This window comes from Oryctolagus cuniculus, chromosome X, assembly GCF_964237555.1.
Source record: "Oryctolagus cuniculus chromosome X, mOryCun1.1, whole genome shotgun sequence".
Lineage (NCBI taxonomy): Eukaryota > Metazoa > Chordata > Mammalia > Lagomorpha > Leporidae > Oryctolagus > Oryctolagus cuniculus.
This window is the reverse complement of record NC_091453.1, coordinates 15010282-15024797: the sequence shown is the minus strand read 5'-3', so window position 1 is coordinate 15024797 and position 14516 is coordinate 15010282. Positions and strand designations below refer to the sequence as shown.

Below are 14516 nucleotides of genomic sequence, written 5' to 3'. Positions count from 1 at the left end.
GCGCCCCAACCGGGACTAGAACCCGGGGTGCCGGCGCCACAGGCAGAGGATTAGCCAAGTGAGCCGCGGCACCGGCTGAGGACTACATTTTTTAAATAAGGCAAATCTTTTCGAATGCTTCACAACGTACATACCAAATGGCTTTGACCACAAGTGAATTGCTTACTCTAGCCTTGTGCTCATTTGAAACATTGAGAAAGTAGATAACCTGAGAGTATTTGCTGAACTGAATTGAGTTGACCATTTAGTCAAATGTCAGGTCAAGCAAGGGGAAAACATAGAGTTTTTTTTTTTTTTATTAAAGTGAACATTAGTTAATGGATAATTATTTGGGTTGTAGTAGAGAAATTTCAAATATCTGTGAGGGGTATACAAAGTTCATTTCTATTCATATTTTCTATGACTTAATGAATAGTTGTCCATTTAGACACAGTCACTACTTTTAAAAATTATTGGCAAAATTAAGTCTGTATATTCAACTTGATTGAATATCTTTATAGAAAAAAATTAAAAGGTTTTTGTATCACCACACTAGGGCTGAGGACAGCATTTTAAAATCTGGAGTACTAGTGCTCCCCTTGCATTATGGAAAGAAATTAATACTTCCACATAATATAGAAGTGATCAGTGTTATATGAAACTATACTTTTCAGGAAAATTGAACTGTAGGATATAGTCTTTCCATGATGCAAAATTCACCATTTTCAGAACTAGTCCCTCCATGGTCCAACTATATTAGCTGGGCTAATGCTGATGAAGGCCCTCTTTCACTGTCTATTCTATCCAAGGAAATCCACATTCAACTCACCCCACTGCCACTCAGTGCATCCAGTCTGCACCTTCTGTGGACTTCCACTATCCCTTACAGCACAGTCCTGCCCAACCCAAACAATTTTTTTATTATGCCTGGAATTCAGAAAACTTGGCCCACTTGACTCTACTCCATTTTCTTGGCCCTTGAACAACTTTTCTCCTTAACCTTGAAATTAAGCACATAAACCACCAAAGAAAACAGAAGTCCTACGTAAACTCTCCAGACATGGACTCTCAAGCCCCTCCTCTGTTTCTATGGAAGTCCAGGGTTCATAGATGTTCATTAGGTATTTGTGATCCGGTAACTAACAACAGGACTAATCACAATATGGATTCAATTGCATTCTTCAGAAATCACATTCTCGCAAACAAAATACATAGAGCAAGTCCTTGTACTCAATACTATTTAATTTCTTTACCCTTTTATCCAAGTGTTTGAGGTTTTATATTATTTTCTCAATAATTTCTTACTGTATTATTGCAGCATGCCTCATGGAGCAAGAGAAAAATATGACCTTGTCAGAGCTTCTACATACCCTCCATTCCCCTCCTCATGGAGTATGTAGGCATCCTACAATTAAGGACTCATGGTTGAGTCCCTCACAGCGAATTGCCCTCAGCTGCCAAGAACTGTCTTGGCCAAGGCTGTGCTCCCTAATGCGGGGTAGCCACCAGCCAGTGACTGCCTGAAGTGAGGACAGAATGCCCCAGCCTCTTGATACCATTTGGGGGGACATCAAAACTCCAGAACTTCCCACAGAGCCTGCTGAGGCTCCAGTTGCGATCACATGGCAGTAGTTTCTCTGCCTTAGGAGCAATTAAACCTTCTGTATGCAATGCTCCATCTCAGAGTCTGTTTCCAGGGAACCCAAATGAACCCATCTGTCTTCCCCACTAGTTCCTACCATTTTCATGGCAAATACTGTCGTGAGCATCGTGAGAGTGTGTTGAGACTGTCCTTAAGAGAGAGAACCCTCCAGTCGTATTTCTCAGCCATTCATAGGAAGGAGTTAATCAGTTAAAATGCATAGTAGTAGGAGCGATTCTGATCATTTAATAGGAATCAAGGACAGTGGTTACTAAGGGCCAGAATAAGCCATACTTAATTCACACTAATCATCTGAGATAATGACAATGCCAGAATTTTGGTTTAGGAGGGGCTTAGCTGATGCCATTGTGGTTGGAGAGGACTTAAAATTTGAAAGTTCAGGCTGAGTTGGTGGGTACATTGGAGAACACTGAGAAACATATGTTATGTGTAAAGTAGGGTGAGAGGGGACAGAGAACGCTGATAGGGATGGAGAATTCTGCTGGAACCCTCCCAGAGAGCAAACTGGTGCTCCCACTGCTGTCAAAAGTTTTTAAAACTACAAATTCTTATGTTGTATTCCAACACTAAATCAGAATCCTCAAGGCTTAAGAGCATGGGTTTTGACAGCAGCTGGACTGTGTGCCTTGTTCTTTTACCTGAATCCTAATAATGATACACATTACATTTCCATTGTGTCTAAGAAAATCACATTCATTTTAATTTTCTCTTCAATTTTGGCCATTCCCCAGTTTTCTAGAACTTTGTATGTGGAGTGATCAGATGAAGAATGGAAAAAAAAATCTTACTGTTTTTTCTATTTATTAGAAGTGTAGATAAATATTTGATAATGGAAAGAACCTAAACTTAGCTAACATGAGGGTTTGTTTTATCATCAGAAGCTCATTTTCTCATTTCCATCTACAATTCAATATTGTCATAATTATTGGCAGTTAGCAAAAAGAGTTTATACTTCTGAGGAATAAATCCTATAATCTTATTACTGAATGTATATTCTACTCTAAAACAATATTCTTATTCCATATGATTGTAATATAAACCTTTATGAAATTTATATTTCCACCCTACAATTACATAATATAAAGCACTTTCCTTTCTTCATTTTTCCCAATTGCTTTCTTCAACTTCCTCTTCTTGCCAATGAATTGCCACTTTAAGGTCACTTTGATGTTACCATCACTGTAAAGCAATAAACTTTAAATAATATCCAGCGTGCTCATTGAAGAGTTACACTCTACAAAGATTTAAAGCATTTTGCTGTGCCATGTGGCAACTTTCTAATGGTGCTAAGCACAGATAGTCTGAAAGGATCCATCCCATTACCAAATGTTGTCTTCTACGTTAAAAAAAAAAAAGTGCTAGGGGCAGGCATCATGGCACAGCAAGTTAAGCCACCCCTTGGGAAAACCACATCCCACGTCAGAGTTTTGAGTCCTAGTTACTCTTCTGATTCAGCTCCCTCCTGATGCATCTGGGAAGCAGCGGGTGATGACTTTGATAACCCAAGTGCTTGTGTTCCTGCCACGCATGTGGGAGACCCAGATGGAGTTGCTGCCTCCTGCTTTCGACCTGGCCCAGTCCTGGCTGTTGTGGTCATTTGGGGAGTGAACTGGTGGATAAAGGAGCTCTCTCTCTCTCTCTCCCCCTGTCCCTCCCTCCCTCCTCTGCCCCCCCTTTCTCTCCCTCCCTCCTTCTCTCTGTCATTCTGCATTTCAAATAAATAAATAAATAGTTTCGGAAAGCTGATTTTTAACTCTGGCCTCTGAATTTATCTAGCACTGGGAAAAGTGGTTTAGTCTTAGAAAGAAAGAAAGAGTGAAGAAAAGAAATGAAAAGAGCCAACAATGGCTATTTGAGGACTGATGATCAACAGGAAGAAAATTAGAATAAAGATGAACCTCAAGAATCCTTGAGAAATTCACAAAACTGGGAATCAGAGGTACACTGGAGATAGAGACTCTCAGTTTCTCTTTTTCCTAAAGCACAAATCTGAGCAAACTGTCAAATGTTCTGCCTTCCCTGTTCCTGTAATCCCACGCCACTGGTTCCCACCTGCCAGGCCTGGAGGCCTGGGGCTCCAGCCTTCTCTTTTTACATTCTATATCACAAATCCCTTTCCCTGGAGAAACTAGAACCACTGGCTCTTCCCAAACCATTCTCCAATTGATCTTCTTTTCAATGTCTCTGTTTTTTCTCTTCTTTCTATTTGGAATGCATATGTTCTCCCTCCCAGTGTTAACTGCTTCAAAATCCAACATAAAGCCTGTCTCCTTTAACAAGCCTCCTCTATAGCTCCTTGTGCATGTGTGCTCAGGTTTTCCTCAACCTGTACCATTCTCCGCACCTTTTTTTTTTTTTTTTTTTTTTGACAGGCAGAGTGGCAGTGAGAGAGAGAGACAGAGAAAAAGGTCTTCCTTTTGCCATTGGTTCACCCTCCAATGGCCGCCGCGGCCGGCACGCCGTGCTGATCCGATGGCAGGAGCCAGGTACTTATCCTGGTCTCCCATGGGGTGCAGGGCCCTCCGCACCTCTCTTAAAATTAGCCTGATATACTCTGGAATTAGGTACTCTGGAATTAGAGTTGTATGTGGTTTTGCTTATGACTCAAACACATAACTATAAGCTATCTTTGAACTTAGGCATTTGACATCACTCATTTTTGTACCCCTCTTCCCTTCCCCTTCACAAAAAAAGGTACTTAACCAACTATGACAGCGTGGTAGGCATTTGGTGCACTGGTTAAGCTGCTTAGGACACCCATATCCTATATTGGAGTGTGGAGTGTCTAGCTTCAAGTCCTGTATCCATTTCTGATTTCATCTTCCTATTACTGTGTACCCCAGAGGCATAAGGCTCAAATACTGAGACCCTACCAGCTACTTGGGAGACCTGGATTGTATTCCTGGTTCTGGTACCATCCTGGTCCAATCCTTGCAACTGCAGGCATTTCAGAATGAACCAGCAGATGAAAGATCTCTGTCTCTCTCTGCCTTTCAAATAAATATAATAAATAAAAATTCAATTCACAGGAAAACAACTGTGGCACGATTAATTGCTAAGAGGGCAGGAAAATGGCAGAGAGACAGGAAAGAAAAAAGAAAGGAAGCAAGGTTGGTCATTTCTTCTCCTGCGGTCCATTTGTAGGTTACAAACTACACAATAATAATCCTCTTCTGTAATTCTCAATTTTCCATTTTTACTTTCCTTTTATGAGAAGCTTTTGTCTCTATTTACAATGCAGCAGATGTTTTAGAGAACACAGATCTAAAACTGATGTGCTATCCCTAATTACTAAAGCACCCATGTGTGTAATGATTTACTGATGACCTACTATATGCCACACACAAGATAGACAGGTACTGGCTTCCGCGAGCTAAGCTAAGCCATTCATTGAGAGGAGCACACCTACCAATGTAAGCAGCTTGGTCTGTGACTATGTTATTAAGGATCTTTGAGAAGAACCCCAACAAAGGAAAGCAGCAAAGTTCAAAATCCCTGGGGATCCCTTGAATGCATTTGCTTTGCACACTGTGGAGCTGGGTGCCTCGACTACCATTCAGGAATTATGTCATGGTGAGAAAAATTAAGGGTTTAAACAGGGGTGTTCACAAACCGAACACTGAGAGCCACCAGATTCATTTGTTACTTGCAAATTTTCTCCCCTGGCCACATGAAGTTTTGTTTACACAAAATACCTGATACCACTCTTATAATTCTTTATCCATTTTTACTGCTTTGTTTTGCTTCCTTAACTGTACTTCTTTTGAACTAAAGTTGGTGGAGAGGATATAAGCATGGTAGTGTTCACAGGCAGTGTCATTTCTTCAAAAAGGTATGTTAGCCCACCCAGTAAGTCTATAACAGCCATCTAACCTAAGGGGCAAGTGTTATGGTCTAGCGGATTAAGTCACCATGGGTGACATACATCCAGTACTGGAGTGTCTGTGAGGCAGTAGACGGTGGCTCAAGTGATTGAGCCCCTGCCACCTCCTCAGGAGACCTAGATGGAGCTCTAGGCTCCTGGTTTCTGCCTGGCCCAGTCTTGGTTGTTACAGACATTCGGGGAGCGAACCAGTAGGTAGAAGATCACCCTCTCTCTTGCCTGCTCTTGCTCTGCCTTCCATGTATATGAAAATAAATATTTTTTAAAATCCAAACTGAATACACCTACAGCCCTTTCTTCACTTTATCATATAAAATTCAATCCACTGAAGCCATTTTTCTGAGTTAGAAAAAAATTAATGGCCTATTTTCTAAAATGTTACTTTTACAATACAAAGGAATGAAGCCCACTATTCCAAACTTTTCCTTTCAGCACATTATAAATTCATACATCTTGAAAAAAAAATCATGTGTGTATAGGTACATTATTCATTTAGCCCACAAAGTATATGGAGATATGTGTACATATGTATCTCTCTCTCTCCCTACATATATATATATATATATATATATAAACATACACACACATACTTGCATACATACCTATTTCAACTGTGTCTCATTCACTTAGTAGCTGTGTGATTATAGCTTGGCCAACTGATAAAATATGCCTGTCTTCATTATTTCAAAATCAGTTCATTATGTCTATATAAGCTGAGTGGCCCCAATGATGAAGAAATATGAAATTCTTTGTCTTCAAAGTGAATTAAAATGTGACTAAAAAATATTTTGATATGGCCCCCTAGTGGAATGCCTTGGAAACAAGAAGGCAACATTCAACACTGAGACAATGATGGCGGTCCTAAATGGCCAGGGATTTCCAGAGTGGGATTTTCAGGAAAAATCAGGAAAAGGGAGGGGTTCCAGAGAAAACAGTTCTCTGCAGGTGGGGAGATCCAAAGCTAACAGGAAAAAGGACAGAGAAGAAAAAGGTCCAACAGTGACCTATTTTCCCAACTCTCATTTTTATTGTGTCTCCAGAAATGAAATGAGGTCAAGAATGGCACAGTGTGCATAGAGGAAAAATAAAGTCGACAGATCCTGGGGAGGTGTCAAATGAATGATCACAAGTCAACAAAGTCACCTAGAGGCCAAAGGATTAGATGTGCTAAAATTAGCCTCAATAAGAACAATGACTTTCTTAAACTGAACTACTAGAAAAGAATACTGTATGCCAGGACATATTGCTATGTAACTAAAATACCCAGCTGAGGGCATATATCATATCAAGAAATGGGAATTGTGTTTTGCAGCAGAGCCAATGAACTGTAAGATCTTAGAAACTTAATTTCCCCAGTTCACCATTTCCTGGTTGTGGCAAAATGAGGCAGCTTTTACTCCTACGCTGTACATAAATTCCAGTAGATTTTTATGAGGCCACCAAACTCACTCCTGACTATGTTTATGATAATTCATTTTTATTCTGACTACAATAAAAACGATGCTTACTTTATTTTTAAAGAGCTATTATGTTGTAATATCGAGTGATTTTAAGTTATAACTGTTGACTCCTAAAATTTGAATGGGAGTTTATATATGTTGGAACTTTAAATATATGTTCATAGAAAATCATATGCTCCAAATCTATGTATCCAAAACTCCAACTCCTTTGATGAACAAACCAGCACCATATGCATCTGCCTTTACCTTTCCATGTAAGATAAGTGCAATTCATGTGCATCTGCAATGTTCAGTATTTTGGCGCCAGACATATGGGCCTTGAATTTAGTGGGACTGTAGGAGTTACTCCAAAGCATCTAGAATCTACATAAACACCACATTTTCTAGGCACGTAGATGAAATGATGCATTTCAAAGACATACATAAGTGCTGTTGTACCTATACATGAATCAGCTTTTAAAGTTATTATATTGATTTTTGAATTATAAAAGTTAATTGTTGTTATGCATTTTCTCAAACATGAAGGTGTAACTATGAATAAGTGGCTTTCCAAATTTCTTTTTAACATCAAAAGAGGAACTTTACACCAGAAAATGATGACTATCACTGTACTAAGTCATAGCTGTATCACATGGAAATGTTGATAAGGCAAGAACCTACCAATCAACTTACTTTAACAAGGCCATGAGAAGACAAGACACTATGAATAATTTCATAATTATTTATATGCTGATTTATTATAATTCACATAAGGTAAAAGTTAATAAGTATATGGTAAGAGTGATAGTCTATAATTATATGATCATAATCCATTTCACTTTTAAAGTGAGTCCAAACTTCACCCACAATATCTTGATTTAGTATTAAAATACATTCTAATTTTACCCTTAAACTTATATTCTTAGACATGTAACTCCTGCAGGAAGAAAAATAGCTAATTTAGTGCCATTTATTTTATGTGTATGAGCACGGTAACTACAACAAGAAATTTGAATTGCTTGTCTTGGAAAAGATGATAGTTAGGGTTGTAAAATGGAAACAGGAAAAAGCAAATTTGAAGAAGTCAAATATGAAAGTGCTGTGCTCTCTCCACAGTTCACTGCTTGGCAATTTCAGATCCCATGATAGGAAGGCAACATCAGGCCACTCATTCACCTCTTTTCTGTAGCTAAAAGCCTTAGGAGTCTTAGACTTTTGGCACCTGAATATGGTTTTTACACAAGGGGACCAAAAAAACCTGCCAACTGATGATCTTTCATTGTAAGACAACGGTCAAGGTAAGTAGCAAGGGTGTGTCCATTGAGCATGGTGGTTGGCTTGTAACAGAACGCAAGATACACTGGAAGACACTCCAGGGTGGCATTCTCTGGGTGAAAATTAAAAGCATATTTGTAAGTTGATTAGCATACTTTATCAAACAAACAACTCTGTCTACATTCCTATAACATTCCTTTGTAAAACTGCTAGAGTAAATCGAAAATATTTCCCTAAGTCTGAGAACATGCATTTTTTTCAATATAGGAAATCAGGAAAATGTTTGCATGAGTTATCAAATTCATTTGAAACAAAGAAATATCTGGAATCCTTACCTTAAAAATCAAGACACTGGAAAGTTAGGTAGAAGAGATTGTTCTATAACATCAATGTTCTTTATTTTAAGTCCATGTATATTTACCTGTTTTACAGGGTTAATTTTCAACTCTTCAATTCTATCTTCACTAATATATTAAAAATGTTCTTTGTAATCTGATTATCCAGTCACTTAACAACATAAATGAAAGCTCACATCACTAACTGTCCCCTTCTCATATATATAAATATATTTATGTTAAGATCAAAGAACATTAAAGAAATACAATTTTAGTGGTGACATGTGGGGGATTGCCTCCCCCTAAAGAATGTTAGTAATTATTGCAAGTAGAAAATTGCAAACACAACTGGAACCTTTATATTTTCATTTCCTTTATTACACTTGATATTCAAACTCTTTATGCATTTGTTTAAAAAGTGGTAGTTGAGAGTAGCTTTCTGGTCAGTGGACCCAATTCAAGTGGCAGCATCAAGTTTGTTTGCATACATTGTTTGTTTGTTCTAGATACCAGAAACAGAAACTTCTAAGCATTTTTTTCAAAAGCAATCAGCTTAAAACACACACATAAAACCCTTAGTTCTCACTCTTTGAATCTTATTCAAAAGCAACAATGTTTTTAATTACTTAAGACAACCATATTCCCATATGAGAACTCCTGAAAATAACTGAGTACTGAGTAAAAGTTAGCAGCCATAGCTTTTAATTTGTCTGTGTTGCTTAATCACTGAACGACATTATCTACCAGTGCACTGTAATTGATGCTAGAAAGTGCCTATAAACATTTACAAAAAGAGCATGAGGAAAAAAATGCACTGCTAAATTCCTAAGACTTAGGGGAATCTTTAATAATAATTCCAATTATTTCTAAGGCATAGCATGGGGGTACGCACTTAGATACGCATTATCTCCTTTCTTCAGAGCAACATCTAGAACTATGCTACTTTTTAAGTGATTCTCTGAACATTGAGAGGTCTAGTCTGATGGCAGAGGTCACAAGACCAGTAAGCAACAGAGCCTGGAGTACAACTCAGGCCCTCTGACTTCTTCCAGAATTCAACAGTGCCTTGATGCCTCAGAGAGCTGCATCCTGCCTCTGAGAAACTCCTGACACAACTAAGGGAAACAGCATTGAAATTTCACAATAAAAATGCTGATACAACCTTATCTATAGCCACGCAAATTGAGCCATTAGAATTCTGCTTCATAATTTGAGCTTCACCAATAAACTTGATACTTTTAAATCTTACCAATAAACATTTCTTTGGTTGTCACAAATTATAGAGTAGTGTGCATTAAGGGATCCCAGATTTGACAAATATCAAAGATCTTATCTGTTGTAAAACAAAGTCTATCCCAAACTGAAGGGCTTGGGATGTATTAAAGTGCAGTTTGGGTCAGATTAAGATTCTGAAATGCAAATATTGAGTTAATCTTCAAAGTTTAGTTGTCCTCAAAAATGTTTTGTTGATAAGTCATTTTTAAAAATAACACTGATTTTGTTCATGTACATTGTGAACATAATAAAAATTCCATTGCCTCTAGTTTTAGAAATACTGTAATTACTTATCTGCTAAATTTACTGACTTGTCTGAACCAATAGGAAACAAAATTAGTGGCTTCCATACTCAGAAATGCTATTTCTTCTTTTTCTTCTCAAGTATTTTCTAATCTAAGTACATAACCTGGGCTGACAAAACAGCAATCAAGTGGACGAATACATATTATACCTTAAAGTACTCACTGCCTTCATGTTCAAATGCTTTCCTGTTAAGCAAAGCCTTTTCTTATTGATTTGTAGGGTACTTTAGAAATAATGCCATAACCTGCCTTGCTTACATAATCCTCTTCCTAAAGAAAGTAACAGGTTATAAAGTGCCATTAAAATGATTGAAACTATCTTTCCTCATGTGAGTCTATGCAGTTTGAAGTAAAAGGACAGCTCCTGCATGTGTACATGTGTGTCACTGCCAGTGTCTTTTTGTATAGACTCCTTTACATTTCTGGTAGCATTTCCATCTGCTACTGAGCTTAGAAAACCTCCCGAATATGCCTTGCTTGGTAACATATGTGGGGAACTCAGAACACAACTGAGGAAGTCATTTATAAAATATTCAAATAAGGGTTACAGGAAAAATCATTGCAGACTGTATTTCTGCACACAGTTGTAGACTAACAGCCTGGAAGCAGCTGTAGTGTTACCCTGACCCCTGAAGGAAGGAATCAGGAGTTAACTTCACATTCAATTTCCTACACAATATGAACACCAACCTCCAAATCCACTGGCACAATATTTCAATGTTGGGGCATATCCCGCAGAAATAAAGTCACCTCCAATACCTGACCTCGAAATTGCATCCCACAATCTCACCATTCTCATTTGGGGTAAGCAAATCTTTTCAAAGTTACTTAGTGAGTGGCTAGATTCTACATCTGACTCCATAGGAATACTAGGAAATGGAATATGAGAAACAGAGGCAAAACAGAAGGAATCATCTCGTCTCCCTGACAGAAAAGTCAGCTAGTCTTCTGTGTAAAATAATTGTAAAGGGAAATAGGAAACAGCACAACTAGATGATAAGATGATTCAATTGAAAAGAGTTAAGTTTTCAGCAGTTTTATTTTGGGGGCTATATAATGGGTGAATGGAAAAATAGACCCTAAAACAATAGAAAGCCAAAAGGAGCTGATGTGTGTTTTCTTTCTTTTTTTTTTTTTAATCACAGCTCCAAATAAAACATGAGGGGAAAATGGAATTTTATCCTGCAGCATTCCCTCCTCTGTACAGTGAGCACACTACACTGATCTCGTCTCATGCTAAAAGTCTGGGGTAGCTGCAACATGTCTTTTAAGCCATTCATTAGGGAAAACTTGCAAACGGACTGCTCTTTGTTTTTGGGATTTGTATTAGTAATAAGCCCAATGCCATTTTTAAAAAATGGAGCAGGATATTGTTACCTCTGCAGATTTTTACTTCTCCTTTTCCAGAGGGTTTAAATGGCCCAAAAAGAGGTTGTCATGGCAAAGACAGAGGCGCAAACCACTCAATTCTGACACACCGTGGAAGCAATCATCATTCTTATGAGGGAACCACCAGACTGAAATCTGCATCAAGCTGTACCAGGAAAAATGCAAGGGAGGACCCTAAATGGTCATTCTGTTCACAGTCTTCATTTCAATGGATTTAACTTTCCACTCAGTTGGGGTCACATACTTCAATCATAGGGTAAAGCCCCGTGACCTTGACTGGGATCATCAGCCCCAGTTATTTCAATGGGGCACTTGTGAAACATTGCGGACTCATTTTGACTCTCCGCGGGTGTGGCTAAAATTGCTTCCGTCCAGCCCTAAAGCTTACATGATCTGCTGTCCCTCAGAAACTCACTATGAGAAAACTCATGCTAAATTCGCCACAGAGATCAAGGTTTACAGGACCCTTGGAGCTAATCTCTGTCTGCCCTCCTCCTCTCCTGGCTTTTACAAGCCTTCAAAAGTTAACAGGGTGATGGAGCCTCTCTCTATACAATCATTTCATCTCAGTATCGTTGACTGAAGCTCGCTGATGTAATGAAGTTACATAATCACCGATTATGCACGACTTCCATCCATCTTCCTACATATCCACATTATCTTGTCCCCTCCCCTCTTGATCAATCTACCAGGTGAGATTTATAACACATGTAAATGCTCCATTCTCTCATCATAGGTACTGAATATGGGACTTTAGCATTGCAGTACAGTGCACTGAACCACGTCATCAATATCGATTTTTTTATCCCATTTCCCAGGCAGAATATGCTTTAAGCATCCTTGGTGCTCTAGTCTCTAACTTTTTATGAAAAGGGAAAATAGATGGAGCGGATAGGACACATCTCCAAGTTAAGGTTAAGGGAAGTGTTTAATTGCCTGCATTTCCCAAGCTGGCTGCATTGCAAGAAAACGATGGTCCCTGCTCCCAACCTTCGACTCCTCTGCACGTGGGTCGCAGCTCCAGCTCTTTAGGGTATTAGGTAAATAATTATATTATTGGGCAATTAAACTTGAGAAAGAAAACACTATGGTGATATTTAAGATAATATTGTCCCACTCCCCTGTATTTTGGTCATCATGTTCAGCTTTTTCCTTTTTTTTTTTTTACTCTGAGTGATAATTCAATAGATTACAAAAAAAGTATTCCACGGCACCTAATAATCTCCAATAACCACATCCTTGAGAACAATTAACAATGATTATCACCTTAAAGTTTAAGAACTTGACAAGTGGGATGTCCCCGGTCCCATTGCGGCTGTGAAATGCAGCAGAATGCTGCACTGAGTTGAAAACATATTTCTTTTAATGAATAAAGAGTAGCTCGTTTCATTTTAAATAGGGCTCTTCACTAAGTGTTCCCTTTCCTGCTGCTACCCCTTCCAGAACGCAGGAGCCACAAATATTGCCTCCAAACAAAGAGTGTCTACCGGAATTAATTTAAGACACTCTTCTATATCAAAATAATTGGGGGGGGGTAAGCGATGCTATGATTTATTTTCCATTACACTCAAACTACAGGCACACATACATACACACACGCACACGCACACACACCAACACACCCAACTGCAGTTATTCCATTCAGTGCCAATAACTGGCCACATCACAGCCATCACCGCGATGCAGCAATCTCCAAGTCACCCATTCCCATCACAAATGCCCAAGTTTGCTCGTGCCACTGATGGGTTTGCATGTATAAAATGACCTTACCCACAAGAGTCTTCCGAATTATTCTCCTCTGGATATCAGTCGGTAAGGTAATTGCTGGTCATCACAATGCGTATTCAGAAAAATCCACGTTTTACTCCTGTGTTCTTTTTCTTGTCTTTGCTAGCAATTAATATCGTGAACAAGATACCCATTCACAAATGCCAAGTTCACCATAAAAGCAGATAATTCCATACAGATCTTTCCTACAGACTGTCTGTCTCCAGTTAGTTCTCAAAGTGCCCGATTGTTTGGTGAAGATAGAATCCAGGTGCAGAGCAGGGGGAAAAAAAGACAAGGAGGAAAAAGAAGAGGCAGAAAGAAAAGGAGAGACTGGGAGAGGAGGGAGCAGAAAAGAGGGAGGAAATAATAATTTTTAAAACACAAGGAAGAAAAAAGGCCGATAAGTGAGGAAGTCTGTGAGCTCTATGACAAGAATTGGAGTCTTGCTTGCAAATCTTCTGGATACATGTAGCTTTTCAAATCCTCCTGTTCCCCAAGTAAAATTTCCAGATCCGGGATGCAGCCATAAGAAAGAATCCTATGTATATTTCACAAGTATCCCGCAATAACAGATCCGACGGGGTTTTCCTTGTACAGTACTGCTATGTGAAAGCACACAACCCCTGCTGTTTGGGAAGGTGTCTCCTGGGTCCTAGCTCTCTTCAGCAGCCCCCAAAAATGATTTTTCAAAAAAGAGTGTGTGTGGGGTGGGGAAGCAGCTTTGCGTTTGTCTTGAATGATGCTAATCCTGAGCGAAAACGACAAGCAAACCACGAACAGCACGAGATCTTGATTAATAGCCACGATCCACTCAAAATATCCCAGGAAAGAAGGAGCGAAAACAAGAAAGAGAAACTGCAATGCATAAATGATTCCAGTGTTTCTACAAGATCGGTTCATTTGATTGAATGCATTCTCTGGTTTGCTGCAAGTCATAAAGAGGATAGTATTACTGCCACCCAATGGATATTTTAGTACTAGCCAATCCACAGACAGCCACCGCTTTGCGAGTTTTAGTTTTTGGAAGACCGGAGAGGAAGGAGGGTAGCCTGGGAATCTTTTGGGAACGACTCCGGGAGGCCCCAAATAACGGGAATCTGTCCTTCCGGGCAAAAGTGGACGGCAGATTTGGATGCTTACCTAGTCTTGCGTTGGCCACCTTAGAAATGCGGTTCCATTTCTCCAGGAAGCAGAAAGGTGGAG

General features: G+C 39.1%; 1 protein-coding gene across 1 annotated transcript in view; it reads right to left on the bottom strand.

Moving 5' to 3' along the window:
* Window positions 1–14225, bottom strand: part of IL1RAPL1 (interleukin 1 receptor accessory protein like 1) — a 1403208-nt gene extending 1388983 nt beyond the window's left edge. Inside the window, exon 1 of the mRNA XM_051827650.2 lies at window positions 13314–14225. The gene's annotated coding sequence lies outside the window, so the exon portion shown is untranslated. The remainder of the gene's footprint in view (window positions 1–13313) is intronic.
* Between the last annotated feature and the right edge of the window lie 291 nt (window positions 14226–14516).